The sequence below is a fragment of the Heliangelus exortis genome, chromosome 30, assembly GCF_036169615.1.
Source record: "Heliangelus exortis chromosome 30, bHelExo1.hap1, whole genome shotgun sequence".
NCBI classification, from domain to species: Eukaryota; Metazoa; Chordata; class Aves; order Apodiformes; family Trochilidae; genus Heliangelus; species Heliangelus exortis.
Window position 1 is genome coordinate 3434476 of NC_092451.1, and position 17163 is coordinate 3451638.

At 44.0% G+C, this 17163-nt stretch overlaps 1 long non-coding RNA gene across 1 annotated transcript in view; it reads left to right on the top strand.

The window, feature by feature from the left end:
- Positions 1-6112: 6112 nt before the first annotated feature.
- Positions 6113-17163, top strand: part of LOC139788709 (uncharacterized) — a 32331-nt gene continuing 21280 nt past the window's right edge. Inside the window, exons 1-2 of the long non-coding RNA XR_011722918.1 lie at positions 6113-6138; positions 12724-12849. This is a non-coding gene — a long non-coding RNA (uncharacterized lncRNA). The remainder of the gene's footprint in view (positions 6139-12723; positions 12850-17163) is intronic.

A 17163-nucleotide genomic window follows, 5' to 3' on the forward strand; every position in this document is an offset into this window, starting at 1 on the left:
GTTCTCTTTCTCACCTGGGAAGCAGGTACTGAAAACGAAGCTGATTACGTGGAGAATAAAGGCAGAAGATCCCACAGAGCAGACGGAGCTGGCAGCGCCGGTCGCAGCTGCCTTTGGTGCCTTCAAGGGTCCTTCAGTCAGAGTGGTGGGAGGACAAGGGAAAAGCAAATATTTCCAGGAATTAATAGCTAAACAGGGCTGTTCTGAAAGCTGTCTAGCCAGGGTCCTTGACAGAAGCTGTTAAAGGTCTGTTGGTACCTTGGTGATCTGACCCGATGCGGAGCGTAAGCGTGCGGCTGGCTTGTGGGAAAGGAGGACCCAAATTCCCCTGGAGGTGTGGGGTTGTGAAGGACATGACACTTGGAGTTTCTTTATGCCCACTAGACAAAAGAAGGCATAATTAGACTTCAGGCAGGCTCCTGCCTTAAAGAAATCAAGAGGGATTTTCTTGATTTCAGAGACAGCCTCTCCTGGAGCTCCAAACCCCCTCAAGTGTTTCCAAGCCCTGGTTGGCTTGGAGCTTGCTGTGAGTCTGCTTCTCCTTAAACCCCCTTCCAGATGGGTTAATGCATGCAGAAACTGCACAATCTGTTAAAAAGTCTTTTGGACTAATTGAAGGTAACTTGCCACAAATTCTAGCTGCAGAGAGGTCTTAGGAGGCAGATGAAATGTGGAGCTTTGTTCCTAACCTGATCTCATGGCCACACTGCTAATGACTTCGTGGGTCTGTGTCCACAGCAGACTTGTCTGGAGAACACTTGATCTTTTCTTACAGTAGGAACAAAACGTGTGTAGAAGGGTTTCTTCTTTTTCTTTTATGTCTGCTTTTTATTGCTGCTTTTTGGCATTATTTTTTCTTTGTCAGGGAATTTCTAGACAGAAAGAAATCAAAACTTACCAGAAAAATAAAATACCAGGAGTGTGACTTGAACCTGAATGAACAAATCTGACCTTGACAAATAAGTGCTTTTGTTCAAAAGTCACATAAATGGGAGGAGGGCACAGCCAGGCATTTACAGACAGCACTGATGCTGGGTGCTAAGGAATGCAAAAAACTGCAAAGCTCAGAATCGTGGCACACAGAAGAGCAAATGCAGCACTGGGAGTTTTTGAGCTCATCTGTTACTTCTTCAGGGTTGCATCTTGCAGAAACTGCTTTGGCATGCTCAAAGACCCCTTTTGTGATGGTTTCTGATCATTTTGAGATGTTCCATGCAGCCCAGAATCTGGGCCAGCACGTTCTAGCAACCACAGTGTTGTCACTTGGTTCTGTTTCAGTAGCACTGAAACCTTTGGTTAAAATCAAAGCCCTTTGTTAAATGAGATGTTGCCAGCTTTTACCATTATATTGCTTTGGGTTTTTTTCAAGTTTCATCTGCAAAGATAATGAGCCTTACAGAAGGATTCCTGGTTTTACATGCACTGTATTTTTTCTTGCAGTGTTTAGACTTGAGAGGGGAAAGAAAAGAGGAAAGAAAGCCTGAAAAGCTTAAACGTTAGAAGGCAAATTTAAGGAAAAAAAAAAAGATCTTTTGATGTTGACTTGTGTTTCAACTTTGCTCATGTCTGAGAGGACCCATGGAAGGGACAAGGGGTGTCTGCAGAGACACCACATCTGCTAGCTGTTAAAATACATTTTGCAGGGTCTTTTTCATCAGTTACCCCAGTGAATTGCTATCAGGGTTTTTTCCCCTCTGCTGAAGTATAATCTGGGCCCAAACCCCAGTGATGTTGAGTGGTGCAGCTCCAGTCAGGGCAGTGGAGCAACTGAGCTCTTACCTGGTTCTTTTGGAGGAGAAAGAAGTGAAGTTCATTGAAAAATAGGAAGAGGGGAGAGTGGGAGAAAGGAGGGGGCTTTTCTTGCCATTTTTTGAGTAGGTTCTGTTGCAGCAGTGGCAATTCAGGCCACTTGAACCAGTTCCTCCAAGCTGCTGCTCTCCAGGATGCTGTTTCCCTGTGCATTATCCTTTGCTTCTTGTTTCAAATGCTCCCTCATACTATACCTGGTTTTATTATGGAAATAGTTCTCTTGCAGTAAGATGCTTGGCATGGGAAATTATTAACTTTTCAACTCTAGAGCTTCAGAATTTCCAAGGAATTTGAATTCTTGTGGCCTTTCTTCCAGAGCAGGGATCACACAGGTGATTGATGAGTTGCAAACATGGAATAGCCTGTGTTCTCTGGGGCTCATTAAAACTTGGGACTGAGGCCTTGTTTTTATTCTCCTCATCTCCAAAATCAACAGTGCTTTAAATAAAATCTTACAGCAGGATTGCCTACACCACTGAGCATTCTGTCATCCCAAATGTAGAGAAACTGCCAACTGTGTTGTTGTTTTCCATCTACCAACACTTAGGTCCATGTCCTGAGTGCAAGCTGAGACTTGGTGTGGTTTGTAATTTATTTTCTTGTCCTCCCTCTCCCTTGCTGTGCCTGTTGTGTGTTCCCCTCGCCCAGCTTTGCTCAGGAGTTCCAGCCCTTTGCCATCCAGCCACATTTTTCCAAGTCTTGTCAGACTTGGAGCTCATTGATATTCCTGTGGGTGTAATTCCTACCTGCAAAATTTGAATTCCTGTCTTGACAAGCCTGTGAGAGAAATGGACTGTGCCTGAATCTGGTTCCAAATTGATAAGCCCTTGCAGGGAGGAATTGGATGAAAGGGAGACACTGCTAATGCACACTTGTTTTGAACTGAGCAGATAGAAAACAAGGCTCCTTGACATCCCCATTCCTGAGCCATCACTCAAAGACCATTTGCAGAAAGAAATGGAAGGAACTGAGGTGTCTGGTTACAAACTGGATTGCTGAGCCCCCACCCTGATGAGGTTTGGCCTCTGCCAAGTGTTTTTAGGGATGACTTTAGGAGCTTCTGGGTGCAGGCAAGGACATAAGTGTGAGGAGAGAGCTTGGATTTCCCCTTAGGAAACACTGCTAGGTTTTCCTCTTTAAGCTTCTGGTTTAAATAAGTGAAGAGTCTCAGCACTCCCAAGCAAGACAGAGCCTCACTGGTAAACAAAATGCAGGCTTTTCTTCCAGAGTTCACTAAACCACATGGAAATACAGAGCTTTTCTGTTAGTGCACACTAAACCTTCCAATTCCAACTGCAGCAATTAACTAAAACCTTCTGACCTGGGTGAGTTGGTTAAGGACATAAAACATATGTAGCTCAGACCTCAGCTATTTGCAGAGTGGTTATTTTTCATTGTTGGGAGTGTTCAAAACTTTTTTAAAAATTAAGATCAGTCTGAATTATGAAAAGGTTTGCAATTTTTTAAGTCTTCCAGCTCCCAATGATGGGGGCAAATAGCATTTCCCTTTTGCATCTCAAATACAATGAGCTAAGCACAAAGAACCCCCAGGTATAGTTATTATTGCTAATTATATGCCTTGTGCTTAATGAAAGGGTCCTGTCTCCTATCAGAGGGTTTAATGACATGTTAATTTTTGCTACTAATCAACTTGAAACATAATAGCAGCAGCTCACTAACAAATGGGTGAACTTTGTGTTTGCCCTGTGTGGATTTGGAAGATTTCCAGGTCCTTCCTAGTACAATTCATCAGTCTTGCAGAAGGCAGGAAAGTAGCAGCTCAGCACAACACATGTAAATCCATCACTTTTCAAACAGTGTGTAACCAATTAAATCCTTACCCTGGTTTGATTTTAGCCCTAGAAATGCATTTTCTCATGGCAGGTTTTCTCCTAACCAGCCCTGCAAAGGTTGTTATGCAGTCTTGAATTCTCTCCTGATAAATAAAGGTGATGAAATGCTCTGTCAAATACAATAACTCACCTGCCTAAATCCTTCCTCTCCCAGATCTCTCCAATCTTTTTGCTTAACACTTGTGGGGCCCAAAATCTTCTGAGATCTTTGAAAATATTAGTGTGAAGTCTGTGCTTTTCAGGGAAGCTGTGGTACCTTTTCAAAGTCTCTTTAAAAACCCTTATGATACACAAGCAAAAAATGTTTATTTGGCAGTAGAGTGGCTGTGTTTGTGCATTTCAGTCTAATTCAGGCACATAATCTTCAAGTTAATGCTTGGTTTTGGTATCTATTTTTTTTTCCTGGACCTTTAATAAGTCATTACACTGAAACAGAATTCCCAAGGGTACAGGTGAGATTTATTGAATCCTGTTGTTTATCTGGGTGTTATCTCTGCCAAGCAATCATGCAGAAATAAAATCAGGAGGGGGAGAAGTGAAGATACCAAGTAGCTGAAGAATTTGAGGCAAGAAGGAAGGAGGAAGGAATGAAAACTCTTTGAGTTTAAAGTGGCAGAATCTGGAAAGAAAAATTGAAGCCCAAGAGATAGTGATTGATTGTCCTGACATGATTTAACAAGTACCAAAAAGTGGATGAAGTTGAGAAATGGAATTGGTGACCTGGAAAATAAACTCAGATTAAGAAATATCCCGATGATGATGATGTTGCTGTGGGCCTGGAGATGAGTGAAGCTGAGGTCATCCTGGGGTTTGCCACCTCTCCTGTTTTTCTGCCAGTGCATTCTGAAAGAGGCACAAAGTTGGGTAATGCTGAACTTTTAAATGCAGGAGGCCAGGGGGGGATAAAGGAGCAGCACCAGGAGTCCTGCTGGTGGAGTGGGTGAGAAAACAAAACCAACTTTGGTTTGGTTTTTGGGTCCCAGTTAGCCTGAAAATGCAAGGCTGTTGTCTGTGGAGAAAATATGATTGTGGTGTGGAAGGCAGGCAGTCCTTGAGTGCCAGGGAACTGGTTATTCAGGCAAAGCTCAAAAAACCATGCCAGACATCTGCTCCACAACATTTTCTGGCTGTTTGTTGGGTGACTGGTGTCTTAGCTGGCATCATTTGTAGCTTGATCTTCAGCTACTGTTCTACCACTTGTTTGGAGAGAGAGAGAGTAGGAAGCAAACACAATTTTGAGACATCCTGCTGCTTCTAGTTCAGAGCAATGGATTTTTTTTTATGAACATGGGGTGGTGTTGGCCTCAGAAGCCAAGAGACACAGGTACCATCCTTCCTAAGCAGTTTCTCAACGTGTCCTTGGTTTGCTTCTCATTTCACCTTGAAAGTGAAGTTGATACCAAGAGTTGCAGGGCCTTATTTTAACTGTGAAGGTATCAGTTTCTGCAAAAAATAAAGAAAATCTTGTGGCCTATTTTTCTGTTATGTTGAAGGCTTGAGTGTTCAGGGAGATCCTGGTGGAATGGGAAACAAGCTCAGTGTCTGCTCTCGTTCTCAACCTTTTCATTCTGTGTCCCCATCTAATTTTCCCTGGGTTCAAATAATTGGGCAAACAAGAATTTGCTCTTGATGTGAGCTCTGAGCTTTTGTCCCTCCCTCCCTCTTCTCTGTGGCTGCTTCCTGCAGTTTGCAGGGAAATACTGAGCCTTTGACTCTTCAATTCTTTATCATTTTTTCCAGATCTCACGTTGATTCACTGAATATCTTTGGCCATGACACAGAGTCTGCTTTCAGTAATGCTCCTGTGACCATCAAAAGTAGACCAGTGATTTTTGCCCCAGAAAGTAATTTAAGATTTAATTAATACTTGAGGGCCATGCTGCTTTTTGGTGAAATTAACAGTCAGGTCTGCTAGTTTCAGTAGGTAAGTGTCCTACATTTGCTACTGATTAAAACACTGATTTGATATTAAAGACAAAAAAAAAAGTGAGAGAGAAAAGAAGGAATCCAGAGTTCAACTGATGACTAAACAGCTTTCCATATACCTTGGGTCCCTTTTGTAGTTATCATGAAATGCAAATTGGTGAAGCCTCAAAAATAGAAACAGGTGATGAGAAAGCAGATCTATTTTCTTCCCTCTCACCTAAAAATGCCTCTGTGTGGGGAAGGTTTTCTGTGGAATGATTAAATGTGTTCATGGAGGGGATAACAGTTAAGGAAAACCAGGGAAAACTGGAATGGAAGCAGCCAAGGTATTTGTGTGAAAATTGTATTTGTTGCTAGAGCTTCCCTTTGAATTTTATTTGATTTTTTTTTTTTTTTTTAGAACTCATTTATTAAACATAACTGGATGCTTTCCCCAATGTGCTGCTTTTGTTCTGAAGTCCTCTGGTCCTGCTGGATAGATTTCAGTGCCCAGCTGGAAGGGTTTTAGCAGGGACAATTTCACTGTGCCCAGCTGAAAGGGTTTTAGCAGGTAAGGGAAGCAATCCCACCCTCTCCCACCCCTGTGCCCCTGGGGAGGATGGGGAGCAGGAGGTGTGGCAGGAGGGCTGTGCTGATCACACAGTGACCAAGAGCAGCACCAGCACTCAGGTTTTAACAGGGTTTGATTAGGAATTGATATTAATAATAGATTGCCTTAAACCCATCCACCACACTGAGGTGTCTGCAGCCCGTGCTGTCAGATTGCTCAGGGTTTGGTTGAGTTTGTTTAATTTGACCATTGGAATGCCCAGCTGGCAATTGACTGCTTTAATGATGCATTGCTCAGAATGTACAAGACAGGCTCTTTCTAATTGTCTCATTTCTCCTGAATAATCTGCTTATCTCCTCCTGACCCACTTCCCTGGTTGCTGGATGCAGCCAGGCTTGGAGCTGCAGGAGGAGGAACATTGACACCTTCTCTGCTTGCAGCCACCTCTGCACAGCATTTCCTCATTGGCCATAAATCAGGATGTGAACTTCTATAAAGATTACTTGAAAAACAATCTGAAATGTGACATATTTATGGGATCATGACCATATTACGCTGATATGAGGAGTTACTTTCCTTCATTTTTTTTTTTTTTTTTTCTTGGTAAATGAGAGTGGGTTCTCCTTTCAGGAAAGTGCACTGTGTGATGGATGGAATACAGCAGGTCAGTAATTTAGTTAGGGTGATTTATATGAGCAAAATGTATAACTATTTTTCCCCTCCATCTTATGGTGTGGTGCCAGGAAAGCTGTAAACAAATCATTGACCTTTCTAGGAGTGTGCAGCCATTGACCTGAGGGCTCCTCTGATCGATCCTCTGTTTCCTGGCAGTAGGGAGGATGCTTTGGGAGGAGGGGGAGGATGCTTTGGGAGGAGGGGGAGTGCTCCTGTGCTCCAACTCTGTCTACACAGGAGTTGCTTGCCTTGGGTTCATCCTGGTGCAGCCCTCTTGCTGTCTTTGAGACCTGTCTGTCCTGTTCAAGTGAATCACTCGAGGCTTAATAAATCCAAGTCAACTTCCAATTCAGAGAGAAAAGGTTTATTGCCTGCAAGAAATGGTTACTGTCTCATTAATAATGCTTTTCATTTAATCTGTGGCCTTGGAGTGCTTCACAAAGGGAATATGGAGCTCAGAGTTGCCAGAGAACGTCAAGTCACTCGTCTGCAGTGACCCAGCAAGTGAAATCATGGAATAAACCCAATGTTCTGCCTTCCAAGTCAGGACTGAGCCACCCTGGCAGGCTGTAGGAGCAGTTCCTCCCCAGCCAGCAGGAGCAGGTGATGTTGGTGTAAAAGCAGAACTCAAACCTGCTGGAGGAAAGACCCTGAGATGAAAAGGTGGAGTGGCAACAAGTACTGATCCTCAGCTTTCAGAGGCACTCAGAGCACAGCCTGAGGTTAATGGATGTGTCAAGGGCTCAGGAGTCACCCAGCCCATCCTGCTGGGTCTCTGGGGTGCCAGAAACATTTGTGCACAATATTGGAAAAGAAAAGTGAGAGAGGGAGCTTTTCTGCCTCTCTCTTCACACTTACCATCTCCTTCATTAAATCACCCACAAGCAGGGCAGGTTCCCCCAGCCAAGCAGAGTTTAGCAGACTTTGGCTGGGCAGAGATGTCTGAATTTGCCCATTCTCTCTTACTGCCTGACCTGAGCAGGTCTTGAAACTGGGCCATGTGCCACTGTGGAGTCCTGAACATAGCCCTGACTGTAGGGGAGAATCAAGGACTTAAAATCTTTTAAAAAAAAATAATTTATGCTTATCCTGCTGCTAAGAAAGGGCAGTGAGAGCACCACAGAGAACTAAAAATCTTCTGAACACTTGTGTGCACGTTGCTTTTGTGGCCTCTGTGCAGTCTCTGCTGTTCTGAAAGAGCAAAAGTTCCTCTGAGATGGTCACCAGGAGCTGCTGGTTGTGTGAGTGGGTATGGGGGGAGCAGGCAGTGTTACCTACCCAGCCTGATAATCTGATCTGCCTAGTTTGTGAAATTGTGTGTATTTTTTATTCTCCAAGCCAGAGCTCTTATTTCAAGCACTACCAGAGTTCCAGATGTATTACCAGCTCATTTCAAAAACTTTATAGCAGCTTTTTTGTCACTCATCATATTTCTAAATTACTCACACGTCATTTGTTTATACCTGGACATTTTTTCCATAATTGAAGCACAGAACATGAGTTATCTACTTTCACCAATTATTTCTCTCTTTTATTCATAGCCATCCATAAAAGCCTGCCTTCCAGCCTCCTTTCTCCTTCAGTCTGAAAGGTTAACTGCAACTATGAATTAATTTCTAACCCACCCTATTAGAAAATTAATTAGAAAACATAGATTCTCTTCCTAATAGACAATGACCACTCCAAGTTTATGGGACAAATTACTTTTTTTGTTGTAAGTAATCCCTGTTTTGGAGTCAGGGTGAGGGGTGTGGAAGGTGAAGAGCCTTGTAAGTACCCACACCTCACTTCTTTGAGCTGGGCAAGAGGCTGCAAGCTCCAAGGCTGCTCTGGAAGCAATTGTGTGGAATTTCTCTGCTGCTGGGAACTGAAAGGGCTGCAGGAAGGGACATTCTGTACCTCTGGGAGCAGCTAACATCCGAGGGATTGGGTCAGTTTTATCAGGCAGCTTGCAGGAGCCTTTTTCTCTGACCAGCTCAGTCTACACAAACCAGCTCCTGGGGTCCTGAGTATCCCATTGGCAGGGAAGGGCTGGAGAAATCTGGGAGTTAAGGTAAGGAAGGGAGGGAAAGGCAGAGGATATTTGGGAATGTCACATTACTGGGTCAGGACATTGGCCAGCTGCAGTTCAATTGATTTTTTTAAGGAATATTGGACCTTAAATACACCAGGAGTATTTTACAGTCTCTAGGAGGCTGCCAGAATGTCCCTGGGGTGGTTCTGAGAATCCTCCTTGCAACATCCTCTAGATCCAGACAATCCAAGTGCCCAGGTGTAGCCCAAAAGCTAAATGTGTGAAAACCTGGCCTTAAAAGCTGTCAGCTAACTTTTTACATAACTTTTAATTACAGTGCTTCCAGCTTGTTGTTGATTTGGTTGTTTTTTTTTTCCTGGGAGACTGATTTTTATTGTTTGCCTTGCATTAGAAAGAGCAGCAAGGGCAAGTGCAGAATTGAAACCAGAAAGGCTGAGGTGCTGAAGAAATTTCTGCACTGAAATCAGTGGAAGTAAATGTAATCCTGTCAAGATAATTAGTATGATGAGTAAAAGTGACCTTTATGGCAGGGAACATAATTGTATTGTCATGGCCCATTATTTGACCTTCTATAAAGCATCCTTCACTACTGCTAATGAGTCCCTGTGCCTGTGCTTGCTGACAGCCAGGCCATTGTCAGGAAATAAGTGGCACCTAGAAACCAAGCAAAATATTAAGTACACAGTATGCTTATTATTTATAAAAGATCCCTATTAATACAGTTTCTCCATCGTGTAGTAATTGGTGAAGCTTTAAGGGACTTTTTTCTCCTCTCCTGCTCCTGGAGCTGAAGGTCTGTTTCTTCTCTGTAACATCCTAAAGTCAGTTATTTTACTGGTTGCTACTGAGATCTAAAAAGAAAAAAACTCAACCCCAGAAGCCCTCAGCCTACATGGGGTTTTTCAGATTCAAAGGAATTCAGTGAGACTTGAGCTGCACACTCCTGCCTGAAGGATGGGCAAGGTAATGGTTTGTTCATGGACTTGGAGTAATGTTGGGATTTACCTCAAAAAGTGAGTTTTGATGCCTTGTTTCTCAAATTCATTAAAGAAACCTCTCATCTGAACATTTTCCTCTCTGGCTTTTATTCAGAGAGGAGGCTCCTTTATTCAGATCAGAAGGAATAATTTTCAGTCTTAGCTGCATCCTGTGAAGCAGGGGCTACAAAACCTTCCAACACATACTCAATGTCTCTGAGACCTCTCAAACATACTTTAGAGAGGAATAAAACCTTGATTTAGGGCTCTGAGTGACAGGGAATTTGTATTTTCTTAACTACTCCATGTGTTAGTTGCTTGCTTTCAGGAATTCTGTATCTTTGGGTAAATTGATGTAGCATGGGGTCTCCAGGCTTTGGCTTTTGTTTTATTTCATTTGGTGGACTTGGCTTGTGGTAGCTCTCTGATCAGAGATTGTGCAACCTCAGATGCATTTTGGTGGGATTCTTAAAATCAGCCTGGATCTTGAGTTAGGTGATTTGGGAAATAATAAGGGAGTGCTCAATATTGGTGACTCCTTTCCTTTATTATGCCTGTTTCTTGCATTACAAACTCCTTATTGACTCCTTTTTACATAAAAAAAACCCTTGCATAGCAGACTAATTGTGCCTTTCTTGTTGACTGCATACCCAAAGGAAAAAAAAACCCTCTACTTCTGCAGGGCCTCTCAGTGCTCAGTCCTAAGCAGCATCTCTGGCTAGAACCCCAATACCAGTCTTTACAGCCCTAAAGTTGTGTATATTTTAGGCCTGCTTATTTCTAGCAAGCCTGTTCCACCTGCAAAAGGCAATCAAATGGGTGCTGAAAACCCATCTCTGTTCTTTTTAGCATCAGGTGGCCTGGAAAAGTCATTAATGTTTCAGTGGTACCTGGGGTTGTGTGGGTGGTGTGGTGGGAATTCCTGTTTTCTGGCCTTGCATTGAAAGCTGGCATTTGAAATGCATTCTGACAGGCTCAGTGGTTTTTCCCTGTGCAATCAAAGATATTAATTATTGAGCCTGTTTTCAGAAAAGTGATTTTTAAATGACAGTTTCCAAGGGGTGGTAAATGATTTTGGTTTTGTATCTGCAGGGGATGCCAAGGCAGGCTGCTGAAGGCTTGAACATGGAGTGTAATGAGCCCCTGGGGATAGAGAGCAACAGTCTGAGCACCCTTATTCCAAACTGGAAAGCACCCAGGACAGGGCTGTCAGGGAGAGGCCAATTCTGATTTATTTGCTGTGTTGCTGACAGAGCAGCAGCAATGGTCTGCATTGATCATGTGGAAGTTACTGAGAAACAGTGAGGAAAGCTCATTCCTCATGCCCAGTGGACTCCAGCTGTCTCTAAACGTTGGCTTTCTGGCACTCAGGGCTCTCTCAGTGGCAATGGTGATGCTGGTTTGCCAACAAAGCTCCTGTCAAGTGTTCTGCAAGTCTGACAGCAGGGAAGGGATCAGATCCTCTGCCATCAGCAGTGTGTTTAAAGTATGCCCAGCACTTCCAGTGACATCTCCATACTTAAGACCACAACTAACAGAACTGCAGAAATGCTTATTTTTAACATGGGTTCTTTTCTCTTATGGTTTGTGTTTGGTAAAGGGCCCTCTGGACATCCAGGAGCTCCACGGCTGAAGGACTTGCTTCAGCTTTAGTCTCTTTTTTTAGCACATTTCTCTTCCAGACACCCTGGTGAGGGCAGAGGGGACTGGATGGGCTGTCCCCCCCCTTCCCTCCCCTCCCCTCCCCTTTCAGCAGGGCACAGAGAGCATTTCCATGGCCTGGCACCAAACAGCATTACCCATCTCAGCAAAGCTACCCAGAGATATTAGCTTGAGTCCCAGAAGCAGCATCATTATGGTACTTTGCCTGGGCTAATTATCTTCTTAACACGGGTAATTGGGCTGGTTGCCACACGGTGCTGACTCAGCTCCCTGCTGCTTGCCTGTGCATCATACCCAGTGGGCAGCAGGATCCATCCTGCCATACCTGCCAGGGTAAAACCCAGCTCCTCCAAGGGCTCTGAGCAGAACAAGCTGCTGAATTGGGTCACCAGGAGGAAATTCCACCTGGAAACCTCCTTTGTTCACAAGTGGGTGACCCTGGTGAGGGATAATCCAGGCTGACCTTCTGGGCCATGTTTCTAACATCAGCTGCAGTTTGGGGCTATGTTGCCTGGTTCTGAACAGCTGAGTCCATTTCTGGTGGGTTTTGCAGCCTTGACAACTGCATCAGAATCTCTTTATCTCAATCTCTTGCTTCCCTTCATTAGCTGTCTGCCTTGCTTGTATTTTTTTAACATGTTGTTGGAGGCTGGGATTTCCCTGGTATCGCTTCGGTTTGTTTTTTCTGAGAAGGATCCAGAGTCTGCAAAACTTTGCAGTTATGGTTGGAATTGGCTTCGTGTCAAAACCCATGCGCTGATTTTACGTGAAAAGTTCCTGGTTAGGAGGGAGGTGAGAAAGGGAACTGGAGTCTGGCAGGGATTCTGGGGCTGTTAAATGCCATCCCATCGCTTAATGAGCGTGAGTGCTCGGCCGGCCAGCTCTGCCCCCCATCCACACTGAGATGGCAGGAGGAGTGGTGTGTGCAGATTGGAGGACATCTGGTACCAGCTATTGGGATCTATTTCCTCAAGAGTCAACAAAAATGCTCACTGCTACCTAAGTGCACAAGCAGACACGTTTCACTCCCAACCCTTCTGCACGTGTGCCTGGCTCGAGCCCTTCCCCAAGCTTGCAGCTTGCAGCCTGTCTCCAGTGAGCCCTCGAGCCAAGTTTAGGAGGCAGCAGAGTAGGCAATACTTCTGTGTCTATTAACCTGTTTCCTTGCAGAGCTGAAAGCCCTTTTCTTGTCTGCTTTAGCCTTTGCTCATGCTGAGAAATGTTTGTGTTCTGCAGGGGTGAACCGGTCCTACACGTCCCATCAATAAGGACTCCGAGCCACCAGCTTTTGGCTGCAGATGTTGGACAATGGCAAGGAATTAATGGCAGGTAGAGGAAGCAGACAGCTGGCACAATCAGCAGGTAAGGCATCATTTGCTGAATGATCATTTAGCTTTCAGCTCTACACCCCGTGCTCAGGTTTGATTCTCAGCTTGGTGGAAGGCACATGGGAGGCACCATTCCATGCTTTGTTTTGGGGAGCATCCAGCCCTCCATTCCTGTCTCTCCACTGAAATGCAGTCAGCATCCCAGCTAGATTCCTGTATCCCTTTCATCCTGATGTTTTTCCCTGCCTGGCAGAAACTCTTGGCTGTCACAAAGTATCACCAAAGGGGAAGAATTACACAGTGAAATGGATCGGGACTCTCGATCCACTGGGACTGAGCAAGTGCAGCTTGCTGTGAGCTCAGCTTTTATCTCATGGACTTGTAACTAAAGAAAACTGCTCTTCATATTTGGGGTAACTATCCACAAACAGATGATCTCCTGTGCAGTTTTAAAGTGTTATCATTTAATAAACCAACCCAAGTCCCCTTCTTGGCAGCTGAATTAGTCAATGGGTGAACCTCAGGGCAAGTGTAAATTTAAGTTGACCTGCTTTAACTTTGCCAAAGTTAGATTATATTAAACTGGTGTGCAGACCCCCCCAGTTCAGAATTACACAGTCTTAAGTTTCTTCTGCAACTGTTCTGGCTTTAGAATGTTATGTTAGTGGTAGGAGTTGCAGTCACAGACACACCTTGAGCCTCAAGTGGGCAGAGCAGGGGTTGCCTGAACAGAGATTACAGACTTGGTTTGGGTCTCCAGTCCTGCTGAGGCACAGAGCTACGAGAAAGCAGGATCTTATTTTAATGAAGCAAGTCCCCAGCCCTTATTACAGAGAGCTGAAGCAAGCTGGGTCCCTCTTCTGCCTGCCTGAATCCTGTGAATAGAAGGAAACTGGGACAGGGGTGGAGGGGGTGCTCCCTTTTCATAATATTTCTGCCATTGATGCTGGGGTAACATTAACTGCAAACTGCTGGCTTGATTCTCCACCACTCTTACAGGGTTGTGCTCTCATTTTGCACAAATACATAAAATCTCTGCCTGAGTTGAAAAGCAGGGAGAAATCAGATGCTCAGCACACCTCGGAAGCTCACTGCTCCTTAATCCTCTAACCTAATTTGCTGCTGCTTTTAATGTAACCTCTGCATTGGCAGCCATGTGAGGAAGACTGAATAAGAGAGGAAAAAAAAAAATCAGTTGTGAACGTAATGCTTTTCTAGATTTTCTGCTTTTGAAAACTCAATAGAAAAGCAAAGGGCTAAGACGATTGCTTTAATGTAGGAGAGACTTTCCAGCAGAGAGATAAATAGGTCTCACTTCTCCCATTCTCTGCTACAAATCAGAAACAACTCTCCTGGAGCTAATGATGTATGAGCAATATACTGGTATGAAAGGGGGATTTTGGTGCTTGGGCTTTGCTGGAACATCATGCAAACGTTTGAGGCTCTGGCAGGTTTTAACTCTCTCAGCTCAAGTGTATCTGGGGGTGGTTATGGTGTGTGAAACCTCCCTGCCCGAGAACTTTCTGGAGTCCCAGGCTTCCCTTCTCAATAGAAAGGAGAAAATCTTGACCTGCTGCAAAGTGGCAGTGCTTTGACTTGGGTGGGTCCTGATTTACACAGGAGCTGGCAGGGAGAAAGTAGGGGTACTGGTTTTTGCATTTTCTGGAGGCAAAAGAAAGAGGTCTCTGCCTGTCATTGATTTCAAGGGTTGGACAGGAATTTTCATTTTGTTTTCTCTGGGGTTTATTTCATCTTGCTTTTCCTCTGTTACTAAGTATTTTCCTCTTCTCTAAGATAAACAGTAGTGATCTTTTCAATATCTGTAGTGTTGGGATAAAAAACAAAACAAAACAAAACAAAAAAACCCAAAAAAATCCCACTTTAAATCACTCTAGAAAATGTAATAGAAAATGTTGGCTGTGGGATGTAATTCTGCTGGAGAGCTTCTCAAACCCTACAGAAAGGTTATCATTTTCTGTAGCAAATACAGACTTTTAAAGCACTTTCAACAAAATCCTTTTGGGCTTCATTCCCGTTAAATTCTGTAGGACTGAAGATGCCCCTAAGGATTATTCTGATAACAGCAAGAGACCATTTTGCTGGCTAATGTATCTTTAGCTGGGCTGTTTTCAAGCTTGCTTTTTTGCAATTATCTGGTAAAACTTTATCACCCTGCTTTAATTTCTCAGCTGTCTTTCCCATTCTGAAAAATGCTGATGAGATCTCTCTTCCTGAATTTCAGATTATAAGGCCATCAGAAGTGTAAATATTTTATAGGGGATGATTTGGCTTTCCAATAAATTAGCACTTCTTGCAGTCCCCTAGAACCTTGGAGGTCAGGTTGATAAAATGTTGTCTCTCCTAGTACCAGCACCTTGCTTCTGCCTTCCTGATGCCCAAAGGGGCCCAGCAGCTCACAGCAATTTGCTTCATTTTGTCTCTCTGAGTGGTGGCCTGAAGGATCCCTTCCTCTGGGTGTTTTTATAGGTGGGGAAAGAAATGCTTCAGGCTGCTGTTCCAGTGCTGGTTTGGCCAGGCTCTTTTTGGTAGCAGAAGGCTTGGTGCACCCTTCTCCAGCCCCAAGCTATGGAAGTGGGGCAAGATCCTTTTATGTGTTTAAATCTATCTGAACTGCTCTGACTCATCCTTTTAGCAGCATCACCCTCTTCCCCTAGGAAGGTCCTGAGGTGCTTTGCTCAGATCTGATGAGTTGCACCTGAATGAGCTGCCTGAAGGGTCTGTGATGTGAAACCCTTCTCCAGGGATGGAGAGAAGGGGGGTGTCAGCTGTGCCTGGGCTCACCCTGCAAGACATCTTTGCAAATGAACTGAACATCAGGACATAATGGGCCTGGCTGGCAGTCCTTGGTGTGCCATATGTTGAGTGCAGCTGGTGTGTGGCACCAGCACTGAAGCAGGTAATTTACTGCAGGAGGAAGGAACAGGCTGTGCCTGCCAATTTATCAAGGTTAAAAGCAGTGGCAATGAAGACACCGTGGAAAGGGGAGGGTGGAGGAAGGTCTGGATGATCTCTTCTGAGAGGGAGTAACTCTATAACAACTCTTTCCATCATTCTTAATTCCCCTGGGGAGGAAGGTGAGGCCTGTGCTAGACAAGGATTCTGATCATTTTCTGGAGATGGGAACTCCATCTGATGCTCCAGAGCTTGGCATCACCACCAGCTTGGGTTTTGGGTTGGTTGGTTGGTTGGGGTTGGTTTTTTTTTTTGCAGGGACCTGTGCATTAAAGAGATGATATCTCTTTCTCTCTGTGAACTTTAAAAGGAGAAGGCAGATTTGGATCATAGCCTTACCTTGGGAATGAAAGGTGTGATGCACTGATAAGATGCAAGACTGCAAAGCCTTGTGTTCCTTCTGCAATTCATTATGTTAATGTTGCCTTTATTTACTCAGTGGATTTAGCTTGTGGGGACTGTCTTTCCAGGTGGGTGGCTTTGGCTGAGCTGGGCCCCAACCTTTCCTGCACTGTCTGTGCTCCATCAAAGATCCAACTTATTAGAATTGCAGGAAATGATAGATTTCATCACACGTTTTGTGAGGCTCTTTTATTCTCTTCCTAATTTGCACAGCTGTGAATCCTGCTTTGTATCCTCCTGTTGTTGAGGTGGAAATTCAGCAGTTCACCTGGATGTAAAATGTAGGTAACAGCCAGATGTTTTCTGCAGGATCAGATGGAAGCATGTCTAGTGCATGCTTAGCTCCTATTCCCAGGGCAGGCTGCAGTGGGGCTGTGTACCTCACCTTGTTATTAAGGCACCAGCAATAATGTTGAACAACATGACATAATTAGAATAAATCTGAGCAGAGTGTTGGGAGAGAAGAATCGTAATTTCTCCGAAATACCATTAAAAAAAATCTTATTTCATGCAATATTCTCATCCAAAGTACCACACTAGCTCATTTTGGCACGTTGGAAAGGAATCATTGGCACTGATTGCCTAGTCTAGGAATTCCCATGTATCAACATCCTTCTAAGAAATGGCAAGAAATACAAGAAAGCAAAATTACCTTTCAGACACCCTTGTTCAGTCCTCTGTCCCTAACTTAGATGAGATCAGGGATTTTGTTTCCCTGGACAGAGCCAAACTAGAGATAACCAAAGAGCAGCCTAACACAGGATCTTTCATAAAGCCTGATTTTATCTTGCCAGATAATCTTATTCTTCATTAGCAGCTCCATGGCTATTTTGGGCTGATGTCCAAAAGATGAACATTTACCACTGAAAATAACAGACCTGCCTGATCTGAAACAGAAAATTTGTTAGTTGGTCCTTTTATTGGCTTATCTACGATGTTGCCAATAAAGTTTTTTTTTTTCAGAGACAGGACT